This window comes from Protopterus annectens, chromosome 11.part0, assembly GCF_019279795.1.
Source record: "Protopterus annectens isolate FY-2018-M chromosome 11.part0, PAN1.0, whole genome shotgun sequence".
Lineage (NCBI taxonomy): Eukaryota > Metazoa > Chordata > Ceratodontiformes > Protopteridae > Protopterus > Protopterus annectens.
Window position 1 is genome coordinate 517,687,585 of NC_056745.1, and position 10,000 is coordinate 517,697,584.

The 10,000-nt window shown below is 41.9% G+C and overlaps 1 protein-coding gene across 1 annotated transcript in view; it reads left to right on the forward strand.

The window, feature by feature from the left end:
* ROR2 (receptor tyrosine kinase like orphan receptor 2) overlaps positions 1–10,000 on the forward strand; it is a 1,224,572-nt gene that overhangs the window by 368,892 nt on the left and 845,680 nt on the right. The window lies entirely within an intron of this gene.

Consider the following 10,000-nt stretch of genomic DNA (forward strand, 5'->3'; position numbering starts at 1 on the left):
TGTATATCTGTAAGCACTCCTTTATCCATGAATGTGGGATGCTCTCAAATGCTTTTTTGTAATCTATACATACATACTTATTCTTCCTTTTTGTACTATTCTCTATTACGGCTTTATTTAGCAACAAATGATCCTCTGCTCTGTATGACATTCTCTTTTTACCCTTTTGTTCAATTGTCATGATTGAGTTTTTTTTTTTCTAAATGACTATGAATTCTGCCTACATCAAATTCCAGGTTATAGATTGTACATCGTCAGAAGGCAAATTTAGAGGTCTATAGTTTTTAGGATGGCTTACAGGTTGTGTGTGTTTGGGATGGGCATTTAAGTAATTCTTACTCAGGCCTAAATCTTTGTGTAAAGATGTTAATACTTTTAGCCAGAAGTTAGGTACTGCATCTGGGCCTTGGGTTTTCCATATAGGAGCTTTTCTTAATTTTATTTCAGTTTCTTTGTCCGTTAGTTTATCTCATTTCATATCCTGTACCTTTTAACTCCTTACTGTTGCTTTTAATTTTTCTGTGCATTCAAAATCTTTATGTTCCACATGGTCTGCATAAATATTTCTCCAAAATGTGCCCCTTTCTTCTTTTCAGTGGTGTTTCTATTCATTTTGCTTTGTTTCCCAGTTCTCTATAAAACTGGGAGTTTGTGTATAAGCCCTGCTGTCCCCTGTATGTTTCACTGAGTGTTCAGGGAGTTAGTTATGCAATAGAATGGCACAATGTATATTGACTTCCCCAAGTGATGTATTCATAGCCCCTGTCCCTTTATGAATAAGACCCCCAAGTGATCCTGGTCTCCATGAGGATTCTGCTGTAGAGAATGTCTGGACATGTGTCGCCTTACACCACACACCTGAAGCAAAGATTCTCCATTCTTCTTCTCTACTATACCACCCCCAGCTCATGCCTGAGCTACTGCTTCACCTTGTCTTACTTGGGCCGTAGTTAGGGCTTTGTCACTGTAAGCCAGCAGAGCTGGCCATTGTTAGGATTGTTTCGCTTTTACCATTAGCAACACTACTCTGTTATTAGTTGTAGGCTACAACATTGGTTAAGGATATGAACTTTATAATAGAGAAAAATGTCTTTTCCAGTTCACTTATATGTTTTTGGTGAATGAGGACTATTGCGTAAAAGAATCTCTTCCCCTCAGCACAGTTATGCCCACATGTCCCTATAAGTTATACCCAGGATTCGCAATAGCAGGCACTAGCTTTGCTGGAGTGAGTAACCGGTCCAACTTCTGGTAACTGTATACTGTCTGTAGCAGCAGGTCCGTATTAATTCAGCAACATTTCAACAGTAGTGTGTCTATGTGTGTATATGTGTGTGCATGTGAGTGTGAGGTAAAATAATAATGACAACCTATGTAAGAGGCTGCATCCCAGCATTTACTCTATGGCTGGTCCTTGTTGAGGATAATCATGTCTCCTTTCTTCCCCTATTCAAAGAAGGCAGGTTGTTGATCCCAACCCGCATGGAGTGTCACAGGGGGACTAATTTGTACCGTCACCCAGTCTAATAAGGTTACTTGGCCTCTCCTGTATGCATGGTTCCTGGCGGCACAGGAACGGTACTATTGATGGGGAGCTCTAGGCTCATTTGAAGTAAGGCTGGATTTAGGTGATGATCTGTGTCACTGATTGTATGAGACAAACTTGGAAAGGTGATTCATAAAAAAAGACTACTGAATATTGTATATTAAAATGAATAACGTCATTACTTCTGTTTCACAATGTGTAAGTAAAGCTATAGAATTTTCAAATATTTTATACTTTTGAAGAGTCCTCCAGCCCCCCCCCCCCCCCAACTAAGTGCAACGCATATATTATTTCACTGGTAGTTAATATGTTTAGGTTCCTGATGTCTCTGTAGCCAAGAATAGCACAGCAGTGAACATTTTCTCTGATATCCCTCAAACTTTGTTTAATGGTTGGTAGCACCCATATCTGTTGACAATATCTCCTGGGGTATGGTAAGAAGACTTCACTGATCATTTTAACGCTTTAGAGGGAATTCATGACTTTTGGCTGCTGTTGTGATTTGCAGTTTTTCCTGCTAAAAGGATTTAAGTTAACAGTGCCATTTTAGGCAGATGTCAAGTGTGAACACAGTTCAAGACTTAGCATGAGGTCCAGAATTCCCTTTGTACTTTGTAGTTTCACACAGGCGTCTGTCCACTATGGTTTTCCACTGCTCTGGCTTGACTTTTCTGTTTTATCTTACAGTTTGTTAGTTCTGTAGAGTGCGGAAAATATAGAGAAATCTGTGAGTGTTGCTGGGGGGGTGGGGTTGTAATCTAAAAAGCTCAACTTCATTTATTTATCTGAATTTGAACATACTAGATGTGATTTTATGCCTGATCCACTTGGGAGGGGGCTGTGTTCATTAAGATGCGTGAATTTAGTTGCCTTGACCCCAACGAAGCTGAAGCTTGGTTGTCATTATTAAGTGGGGTTAAATCGCGCGCACAGATGATAGAGCTGGGATATTCATTTACTTGGTTTCAGGGGACAGAAATGTATTCCTTATTTGACAGTGTTTGCCTTGGATTTGTGGCTTGGACATGGCAGGTTAGCAGTTAAACATTCTGCTGTGGAATACATTTCAGACTTTGGGGTCCTCTGTTATCTGCTTTCAATCTTATTTAATTGTATTTGTTTATTTAACTGGATAGGTGTGATATTCCAAAGAACCATTTCAGCCGAGACCCAAACATATGACAGCATAATTCTCATCTGTCCAGAATTTTCCCAGAATGTCTTGATTTTTGCCTCGTATCTTTGATCTGTTCTTAAAATGTGTGATTTTCTGGCAAGATACTGAGTATTTAAGTCACTAAATAATGACATACTTTTAAGTTTTAGATTTCATATCCTTCAGAACATACATGCTAACACAAATCCTGTTAATTCTAGGAAGTTTCTAAGTTTATAAGAGCAATATTTAATATCTGCCATTATTTTTGCACCTTTGTCCCTCACTATTTTAGGCTTTGTCCAGATTTCTACTGCTTAGAGGTTGATAGGTTTGCATGACAATATACCCCTTAAGCACCAAGGATTGAAAATCGTAAAACTGACTTTTAAAAGTCATAGCAGAGAGTCGAAAAGAAGAACAGAAGTTGGCAAGTAATTGCTTTCTTGTCTGGCAACTGCTACAAAAGTCTCCCAGCAGGCATATTTTAGTTTATAACAGATGTATGCTGACTTAGCTACTATGTATTTAAATAGAGGGTCAATAAATGGGGCGGTGGGGAGCAGCACTAAACCTGACAGCAAAAATCACCACACTGTTTAATAATCATAGCAGCTGAGAGTTCAGTGCATGGTAGAAACTGTAAACAAACTTTTATTTATTTATTTTATTTTATTTTACATTTATTTACCGGGAAAGGCCGACTGGAACAAGGTCCATTTACAGCGGAGGCCCGGGGAGAAAAGCTTCTTAACATAACAGCACAATACAACAAATGACAAAAAATTTCTGTACAGAGACATATATACAATCAGAGCTCCATGTCATAATTTAACAACACAAATACATGAATGACAGAAAATTTCTATTACAGAGGCATATGTACAATCAAGGAGATTTATCGTATCTTAGTGTGATTTGTTTAAGCTTGGTATATAGATGGCAAAACTTTGAATTTTTATTATTTATTAAAAGTACAAAAATGAAGGACTGGAATCAGGAAAATAATGTTATTCGGGAGATATGTCATAGTGTGTGAAATAGTTTGTAGGCTAGTAGTTCCTGATGGGGAGTATTTGAGCAGCAATAGAATAGTTGGAAGTAAGCAGGAGAGATGAAAGTGGCAAGTTTGGAGGAGAGCAGAAAATAATTTATGGATGTAGGACAGAGCCATGATTGCAAGAGGTATGACTTTTTAGTGATGTTCTGAAAAGTGATGGATGGTGCAGAGGAGATATTTTGGGGAGGTTATTCCACCCTCAGCAATGTTGTGGGAGAACAGACCTTCTCGCAGGTTATTGGTTTGGTTATGCAGATAGGGCTTTTGCTGGACAAGCGAGAGTGACTTCATTTGCAGAATATTGGTCAGAAGTTGGTTGCAGGGCTGGGGTTTTCAGGCCTTATTATGTTGAAGGTGAGACCACTGGTGTGATAGCTAATTAGCCGAGGGAGTTCTAACCACCAGAAGGTTTTAGGGCAAGACAGTGATGACTTCAAAGTGTAGTTACAAAGTAAATTTGCAGTTTTATTGCAACATGACTCTAGTTTGCTTAGGTCTGTTTTCCTGATATGAGTTAGATTGGTGATGCAGGCTTAGGTAGAGATAACAGGTGGGTTTGGGCTGTAAAGGAGATTTTAGCTGGTCCACATAGGAACTGTTTGTGTTTGTATAGGACTAATTTCTTATGTACTGGCAGGATGGTTTATGATATGTGACATTAAAGTTTAGATTGTTATCCGTTTTAACCCTGAGCAGTTTAGTGTGGTGGTGGGGGGGATTACAGTCCTGTTTTTGGAGATATTAGTAAGATAGAGGTGTGGTCTTGGGATTTACTGGGGGTAGCTGAAGTAAGCAGTGAGGAGATGAGGTGTGGCAAGTTTGGAGGAGAGCAGAAAATAATTTATGTGATGCAGGGACAGAGCCATGATTGCAAGAGGTATGACTTTAGTGATGTCTTGAAAAGTGAGATGGATGGTGCAGAGGAGATATTTTGGGGGAGGTTATTCCATTCCCTAGCAATGTTGTGGGAGAACAGACCTTTCCCTGCAGTGTTATTGGCTTTGGTTATGCAGAGCAGGGTTTTGTTGGACAAGCGTAGAGGACGATTTGCAGAATATTGGTTTAGAAGTTGGTTTAGGGCTGGGGTTTTCTGAGGGCTCCTTATTATGTTGAAGGTGAGGACTAATTGGTGATAGCTAATTAGCTGAGGGAGTTCTAACCACTGTAGTTGCTTCAGGGCAAGACAGTGATGACTTCTAAAAGTGTAGTTGCTAGCAAATTTTGCAGTTTTATTGTAACATGACTCTAGTTTGCTTAGGTCTGTTTTCCTGATATGAGTTAGGATTGGTGATGCATACATTAGGGTAGACAACAGGTGGGTTTGGGCCAAGGAGATTCTAGCTTGGTCCAATAGGAACTGTTTGTGTTTGTATAGGACTAATTTCTTATGTACCTTTGTGATGGTTTGTGAGATATGGACATTAAAGTTTAGATTGTTATCTGTTTCAACCCTGAGCAGCTTAGTGTGGTGGTGGGGGGGGGGGGATTGTGGTCCCGTTTTTGGAGATATTAGTGAAGATAGGAGGTGTGGTCTTGGATTTACTGGGGGTAAAAAGGAGTAATTTGGTCTTGTTGGGGTATAGAATAAGTTGGATATTGGTAATCCATTGTTCCATGGAGCAGAAGGATTTTTGGGAAAGCTTTTGAAGAGTGGTTATGGATGGGGCTGAACAGATTAGGGTGGAGTCATCTGCATACTGTATAAGTGATGCACGCAGGGTGGAAATATGTAGTTTGTTATTGAAAATGGTGAGACTAACTGAGCAAGAAGGTAGTTTAGCCTAAAGATGAGGTAAAGTGTCAATAGTAATTATTCTGTGGTTAACTTCCCTAGGAGGGAGTGGGAAGTTGGAACTATAGAATAGGGAGTATGCTTTAACTAAAAATTCCACCCAGTTTTGGTAAGAAGGGGGAAAAAGCCTAGAGATTAATGTAGTTCCTAGCTGATATTTGATGAAGTGCTGCCACGTAGTGGCAAAAAAGATATTGTACAGCAGGGATAAGCAATCCCTCTATGTGGTAGGTTAGGTAAGGGTTGAGAAAAATACCTGTGGGAAGATAGGTAAGTGGTCTGCAGTAGGCTGCTAAAGAACACACATGTGGGAGGGCAGCAGCAGCTAGCACGAATGGCTGAAATATTAAAATGGTTAGAAGTTCTTCTTGTTTCACTGTTGCAGTCATCTCATTTGGGTTATCTGCTTGCAGTAGCGCTCAGTCGGCCTGATTATCAAAGTCTTGGGTCCTGCATCAGTTGCTGTCTCATCTTCCGTGACATCAAGTAGTCAGGGGTATGAAGCATGCAGCCGACGCCATTACATCAGTCTTTCTTGCCGTGCGGTGCCCGAAGCAGGAGCAGTTCGCAAGAGCCGGTTGTCCGACTCCTGAAATTTTCGTTTTCGAGTTTCAGAAACGAAGTCTTCAACTAAACTTTTTCTTGCTAAATTCTGCCGGAAACTTTTTCTTGCTCTAAACTGATGTCAGTAAAAGTCAATAATTGTATTTCTTGTGGAAAGCAAATACCTCACAAAGATTTCCATTCGTACTGTATTCCTTGCCTAGGCCCTGACCATGACGTACCTCGCTGTCGGTTTTGTGACTTATTTAAGCAACAAACTATTCATCATCAGTATATTTACGCTTCTAAATATTTTGGTACTCTGTTCAATTAACCAGATATGTCTTCGGTAAGCCATCAGACTACCGACTTTCTGAAAAAAACGCAAAGATAAAGACAGAGACAAGCCGCCTTGGTCCAAAGCTGCCGCCACTTCTCCTAAGCCAGTCACCAGTTCGACGGTACTCAGTGAGGTGCTTTCGCAGTCCCTGATACCCGCTATTTCAGATTCGCAAGCCTCTACTGAGACCCATTCGGAGTCCGGTATGCCGCAAGATGCTTCAACTGTGGAACCTGCGGATGTCTCTACCTTGGATGGGTCCTGAGCCGCTGTGCAGGCACCGGCTTCTGAGGGTGTATTCAGGCCTACTGACTTGCATATTAAACCAGTGCCATCTTTTTCTTCAAGACCTAAAACTCAAACTATGCCTAGAAAACCGACGCCCAGACGCATGGTCAGGCCTCTATCCCTATAAAACAGGGGAAGCCAACCTTCCCCCTCTAAGAGACCTAGGACTGAATTTGCTTATGATACTTCTGACCAGGATTTTGAAATGTCTGTTTCCTCTGAGGACCAGGATTTACCCTTCTCTACCTATGAGGATTCTGATGCAGGGATACAGATTTCATTTCCACACGTTGCCAACACCAAACGGGTGGCCAGACCTGCCTTCAAACCAGTGGGCAGAGGCTCAAAAACAAGTTCATTCCCTCTTAAACTTGGGGGCTATTCAACTGGTACCAGAAGAGGAAAAGGGTCCAGGTTTCTACTCCAGGCTCTTTCTCGTACCCAGAAAAGACAAATCATGGCGTCCAATCCTGGACTTGTCTACTTTAAACACCTTTCTGGAGATTCCAAAATTCAAGATGCTGACTCTTCACCTTTTACTTCCTATGCTAGGCAAAGACACCTGGTTGGCAACTGTAGATTTAAGAGAAGCATACCTACACATTCCAATCAGGGAATCTTGCAGAAGATACCTACGCTTCAAAGCAGGCTACTTGCATTATCAGTTCTCTGTACTGCCCTTTGGCTTGTCTACTGCGCCCAGGGTATTCACAAAGTGCCTGGCTCCAGTTATTGCATTTTGCAGGCAAAGAAATATTCAAATATACCCATACCTGGACGATTGTCTAATTCAGGCAGAAAACCAGGGCATACTTTTAAATCATCTGGCGTTTGTAAAAAGGGTTCTAATTTGTATGGGGTACACCATAAACAAAAGAAATCACAACTGGTACCCTGTCAACAGATTACATTCCTGGGTGCAAGCTTAAATACAACTGCCAAGATGGCCTTCCTCACGCCAGAAAAACATATTCATTTGGTAACTTATTTCAAACAAGTGGCCACAAAAACCCTGCTATCTGCAAGACAAATACTGCAAGCCTTGGGGTTCATGGCCTCTTGCATTCTTCTAATTCCATATGCAAGACTGCATATGAGGAAACTACAGTGGTATCTAAAAAGTCTATGGAGTCAACATTGTCACAGCCTGGAAACAATGATTCCTATCATACCTTGCCTACACCTGGAGTTCCTATGGTGGGCAATGGACTGCCACCAAAACAAGGGTCTTCCATTCATACTACCCCCTGCCGCCCAAACTCTAACTACAGATGCATCAGACTACACATGGGGGGCTCACCGGCAGGGAAGTGCATTCAGGGCAAATGGAACCCAAAATCAAATGCACCTTCATATCAGTCAAAAAGAAATGTTAGCTGTACAGAATGTTCTGACAGCCTTCAAAGACTACATTCTTCCAGGACAACTAATGGTGATGTGGTACATAAACAGGGGGGTACACACTCCTACCCTTTCTGCAGACTAGCCATGGCATTGTAAACACAGCCTTGAGCTACCAAGTGCATCTACAAGCTCAATTCCTGCAAGGAAAAATGAATACACTGGCAGACGGACTAGGCAGAAATCTCATCGACCCACACGAGTGGAAACTGGAACCACGGATTTTCAACATGTTGACAAGCAAATGGGGGAGCCCAGACATAGATCTATTTGCCTCCCCCCAGAACTACCAGTTGGACAAGTTTTTCACAAGGATTCCACACAAACAAGCCTGGAAAGTGGATGCTCTGTCCTTCAGCTGGAAAAACCTAACAGTCTACGCCTTTCCCCCTCTACCTTTGCTCTCCAAAGTTCTACTAAAAGTCATACAAGACAAACCAAGGATGATTTTGATTGTTCCAGACTGGCCGCGCCAACACTGGTACCCCCTCCTGCGCAGTGAGTTGCAACTATCTCCATGGTGCCTACCTCAGACCCCTTCCCTGCTGTCTCAACAGGAGAACCAAATTCTTCACCCTCAGCTTCCAACATTGAACCTTGCAGCCTGGCTAATCACTTAATTTCACCCTTTTCATCCCTCAGCAAACCTGTGATGGATATCATCTTGGAGGCAAGGAGACCTAGTACTAGAAAATCTTATGCTGACAAGTGGAAAAGATTCTGTGCCTGGAACCAATCTTTAGGAATGAGTACAGCAGTGCCCAATTTACCTCAGATTTTGCAATATTTAACTGAGATGCACCACAAGGGCCTGTCTTTTTCCTCCATTAAAATCCATACCTCAGCTATTTCAGCTCATTATAACTCAGAACCTCCCCTTTTTTCTCATCCTCTGCTCAAGCAGTATCTCAGAGGGGCAAAAAACTTGAGACCACCCAGGAGAGCTCCTACCCCTTCCTGGGACCTTAACTTTGTTTTAGAGAAACTCACTCTACCTCCTTTCGAGCCAGCTGCTACTGCTGATCTAAAATATCTTTCTTGGAAAACAGCATTCCTTTTAGCAATCACTTCAGCTAGAAGGGTATCTGAATTACAGGCCGTTATGGCAGTGGAGCCTTTCATCGTCTTTCATGCGGACAGGGTATCTCTGAGGACCATTCCATCCTTCATGCCCAAGATGGTTTCCAGTGCGGCTCTTAATCAGTCCATTCATTTGCCAACCTTCTTTCCCAATCCACAGAACAAAGGGGAATGTATTCTGCATTTTTTGGATGTGCACAGACAACTTAGATTCTACTTGGACCGGACTAAGCCACGAAGAAAATCTGAACAACTGCTGGTAGCATTTGCTGCAGGAGCAGAGGGGAAGGCTATTTCAAAACAAACCATTTCTAAATGGATAAGCCATTGCATTTATTTCTGCTATAAGCACCATGGAAAACCTATCCCGCAGGGGCTCAGATCTCACTCCACCAGGGCTGCATCTACTTCTACAGCCTTTCTCAGAGGTGTTCCCACCAGGGACATCCTAGAAGCTGCTACCTGGAGCTCTGTACATACTTTCACCAAGCATTATCATTTACCAATTTTCTCTAAATCCAGAGCTGGCTTTGCCACTGCTGTCTTGCAGGGCCTTTTAGCTGGCCCTAATGCTGTTTAATTTCCTCCTCCCAACCATAGCTTTGGGAATCTACCCAAATGTAATGACTGCAACAGCGAAACACGAAGAACATAGTGCTGTTGTGTTCACTTACCATAAATGTAGATGTTCGAGGGTATTCACTGTTGCAGTCCTGGTTACCTCCCCTCCAGCCCCTGGACTTCTGTTGTCTATACCTCTGTTCTTGTTCACTATGCTTAAAGCTTTCTGGTGT